The following is a 4,772-nucleotide window of genomic DNA, read 5'->3' on the forward strand; positions in this document are numbered from 1 at the left end:
TGAAACAAGCCTCTTTAACCCCTACTGCCATTGTGTGTGTGCGGGTGTGTGCGGGTGCAAAGGAACCAATAAGATATTGTGTCACTATCTCCCTTGTTCAATAAAACCACTGTCATTTGCAACCCTGAGTTGGGTCATGTTTTACTGAACCCCAGTCCTTTCCCTATCTGAAAATTCTGGTCTCTCTCTCTCTCTCAGCTCCAGCCCCATCCTGCCCTCATTTCCTGATCTCATCTCACTTCTGTCTTCCCTTTTCTGCCACCTTCCAGCCCTTCCCACCATTTCTGCTGCCTTTAGCGTCCTGGCCCCACTCCCACCATCCACTGCTTCCTTCCCATGTCTTTCTGAAGCCCTTCCCACCTTTCTGTTATTTATGCTGCTTTTAGCCTCCCAGCCCTGCTCCCACCATCCATCACCTTCTTCCTGTCTGTTTCTGCAGCCCTTCTCACCATTTCTGCTGCCTTTTAGCCTCCCAGCCCCACTCCTTCACTCCTTTCTGCCTCCTGCCACCTCTCCCTGCTCCCTATTTCTCTCTGCCTTCCCTTCCTGACCTTTCTTGCCCCCTCTCTCCTTTGTTCTCTGGCTTTCCCTGCACCCTCTTGAGTTGCCTCCACCAGCCTTCCAGGGCCCCCACAGCCCCCTGGCCTGCATCCAACTTCCCTGGAGCCCTCCAGCCCAGCTCCAGTTCTCTTTACCCAGCCCCAGCCTTTCTCCAGCTCCTGGCACTGGCATCCCTTCCCCCATAGCTTCCTGAGCTCCCCAGCAATCCCTCTCCAGCACCCACAGTTCCCCAGGCCAGCTCCCAATTCCCCCCTAGTCCCAGTGTCCCTCTCCTCACCTACCTTTTAGCTCCCCTGCAGCTCCAGATCCAGTCCCAGCCTGTGAGCTGGCTTCTCTCCAGCATCACTTCCCTGTTGTGCAGGCTTTGGGCATTGTCCTTTAATCAATTAATATCTATTAACCTGAAGTAACACCAAGCCTCAGTTCCTCAGCCAACTTCTCTCCAGTCTACTGGTTCTAATCCTGGTTCCAGAAACTTTCAGTCACAGCAACTTCCACCCCTTACACTTTCACTCTCTCACCTATACCTTCCCCCTGGTATCCCAAGTTCCCCAAACACACACATACAGTACCATCCAAGCTAGGAATTCACCTGTGTGTATGTGTAGGTGGGTGGTATGGGTGTGAACTAATATATATATATACATATATATATATATATACACACACAAACACACACACACACACACAGACACAGCAGACACATTTCATCATGTGCGTGATATACGAATTAGTGATCTGTGCATATGTCCTGAGTGTGTGCGTATTGACAACTGATTGTTGTCTAATTTTCAGTTTGTATAGTGTGTATGAGCTTGAATTGGTAATAGGTGTGTATGTACCTAGGCTGGTAATTTTGGATGTGTGTGTGTGCCTGAGTTGGGAGTGTGTGGGTGCATGTGCCTAGTGTGTGTATGGACCTAATTGATTTTTGAGTGTGTGCATGTGCAATTGTACACTACACTGTCCTGTCTAACAGTGAGATATTGACATCCTGACCATTGGCCTGACCCCACAAGGCAACAGTCTGATATTTTCTTTTGTTTGTTTATACAGATATAACTCTGTCTTTATCTCAACCTATGGTTATTCACCTATTTTGCTTGTTCTGATTTTGTGGGCAGTTTTTTCATAAGAAATTATTTTTGTTCTTTACCCACTTACTGTCAGTGTTAACTGTGATTCCAGAGCTTTTGACCATACAGGCATGCCTTGTTTATGGAGTGCATAACTGGACAAGAATGTGATTCTTCTAGCCAGCAAAATCCCCTTTAAGAGCTGCCAAGGATGGGCAAAACCTGTAGAGCTGAGGTGCTACAGACCAAGGAATTGACCCCTGTTAGATTTCAGCTACCTCTCAGTGGACAACCAGCAGGTGGCAGAGAGTGGCCTGGGGCAGAAGGGCAACACTGAAGTGCAATAGAAACCATAAGAGGTGTCCCAAGAAGTGAGCTCAGCTGCATCTGGGACTGGCGTGTCACATCATATAAACAGGATTTACTAATAATATTTCTTGCCTGAGAGAATCTAGAGCAAATGAAACAATTGTTGAATATGATTGTCAGATTGCTTGGTAGATTGAACCTTGAAATCATTTCAGAGTTTATTTTAGTTAGTTAATGGTGCTGTTCTTTTCTGGACCAATTATGAAACATTGGGTGCATCTACATGTGCACTTTAATGTGCATTAGCCTATTTTAATGTGCATTAAAGCATTGCAAAAATGTGTGCTTTGTTAACACACCTTTTTTTAATACCTTGCACTGGAGGTACTAAATTTAGTGCACATTAGCAAGAGTGAATTAATGAATATGTAGAAGTGCCCAATGAGATCTACCCATCCAGGAGAATAATTTTGTTTTCACAGTTGTAAAGTCTAGCACACATAGTAGAGGAGGTAGGAGGAAAGATAATCTTGTGGTAAAGAATTAAGACTGGTAACCACAAGACCAGAAATCAATCTAGTGCTGCAGATGCTCTGTAAGATTCTGGGTAAATTATTGAAGTGAAATTTTCAAAAAGTACTTAAGTGTCTTAGACTTTATTCTATTTTTAAAGTGTCAAAGTGATTTTTTAATAGGACCTAGCTTTCTAAATTGCTTATATATTATTTATGTGGTTTTGTTAGTGTTGGAGTGATGTGCTAATAATGATTAGATGATTACAGAATCATGGCTGCTTGTATGCTTTTGAAAATTTTACCTTTAACTTCTGCCTTTTGATTTTTTTTCTCAGCAGTACAAGCCAGATGATACCACTTCCATCTCAAGGTTGCCAAGAGTTTTAATTTTTTAATATATTTGAAGTGTCTGAGGTGGATTGGACATATAATAAAAAGGAAAAATATTTATTATTATTATTATTATTTTAATAGATAAACCTTTCTTGGAAGTGGTTGTAAGAGATTTATGAAGAATCAGATTTGACAATAAATTCTTAATCCAGTTCATTTGATATAAAACTACCTTGGATGTAAGAAGATACAGTTAGCACATTGTCTAAACAAAAAACCTTCCTGAATCAAGAAGAGGCTTTATTAAAGACATTACAGATCTTGCCTTGAGAACAAGTAATGAGTTTTTTTTCCTGTTTTATTGATAGGGACATTTATAGGGTAATTCCACCTGTCTCATTTCACTTCAAGCTGGTTATAAAATATGAAAGCTTATTGTCTTCTCAAATTGTGTCACCATGTTAAACAAATTTGAATGATAATCATTAGGGTTATTACCATCTTAGTCTTCATGGAAATTTTCTCCTTATTTATGTTTTTGCTTATCATCACATAGTTCAGAACTGATACAAGGTTGTAGATGACTAATTTTGATTAACTTCTTGTAGAAAAAGGGTTGCAGGGTTGACAAAGCATAAATAATTTTTCACCTTTGGAAGTTCACTGTTTTTTCACTAAGAAAACACCTGGCAGAATGCTGAGAAAATGTAGATGAAATTATAAATAACCTAAATCACCACTGAAAGTGAGTAGTTTGTCAGGCATCTTTTTATTGGTTGAAGACACCCTGAAAAGTTTTTAAATTATTAATTTGAAATTTGTACATTTCATTCTATTGTATCATTGTGGAAGTTTAGAAGGTTAGATTTCTTTTATGAAAGTCTGAGAGCAATTATAAAAATTGACTATTGCTTTTTATGTTCAGCTTTAATTATTAGGTGGTTTTTTTCCCTTTCTAATATTTAGGAATAGATTATGTTTCCTTGTATTATTGATAATAGTTTAGGAATATAGCATATTTTATTTAGATTTAGTATGGCTATAAGTGAGACCTGAAATTTACAGTGAAAGGGGGAAACTTTTTTGTTGTTGTTAAAATGCTCATTATTTGAAGCTATCCAGAATTCTGACACCAGCATGCCTATTTTCAAGTAGATAGTATTTGAAGAAAGTGTAAGTGTAAGGCTACACTTCAGGGCATAGCATGGAGGAGGTGTAGGTATGCCTGACAGCCTTCTCTCCTTATCCATACACGTTCCATTGTTGCTATCTATATTAATCTCTGGCAAGTGAATGAGTTTGTTACCATGTTGGAAGGCAGATACATGTAGCAAACATAAGCAGTGTTCATGGCCCACCTCAGTTTCGCTGGAGCCTAGTTTTCAAAACCAATGCCAGTGTGAGCTGAATTTTTTTTTTTGTTGTTACTCTGTATATCAGGTATTAACAAGAAGCACATTCTGCAGCTCTCTCCAACTGTAGAATTCTAGTTATCCAGATAGAATATTTTTTTTAAGGTAAAATAAATATTTAAAGGTAAGAACCATTTAGAACTCCCACCCTCAAATGCACATGCACTCTTCCCTTCATCCCCCCCCCCCGCCATCTACTTTGCTGTCTCAGTTGCAGGTAACTTTGCAGGTTGGCTATGGATGAAAAAGGCAGAAACAGAACTATCATCTGACCTTTTATTTGGTTGCACCTCAAAACACAAAAACAAACACTTATCCCAAAGCCTATCTGGCTACCCATGACTTCAGAACATAGATCATCATCATTACTGGTGTATCTGGGTGTGTTGATGACTTCCTTTACTTTGCTGATCAAGCTGGTTGTCAGGTCTGAAACGGTTCACCTTAAAGTCACTCATAACAGAAGACTTTCACATAGCCACACTTCTGAAGCTTGGCCTAGGCCCCTTGAAAATCCCTATTGGACATTTTTCCCTGCTCCTTTTTTTTACCTTTATAGTAATTTG

This window comes from Gavialis gangeticus, unplaced genomic scaffold (genome assembly GCF_001723915.1).
Source record: "Gavialis gangeticus isolate Ggan-Ray unplaced genomic scaffold, GavGan_comp1, whole genome shotgun sequence".
NCBI classification, from domain to species: domain Eukaryota; kingdom Metazoa; phylum Chordata; order Crocodylia; family Gavialidae; genus Gavialis; species Gavialis gangeticus.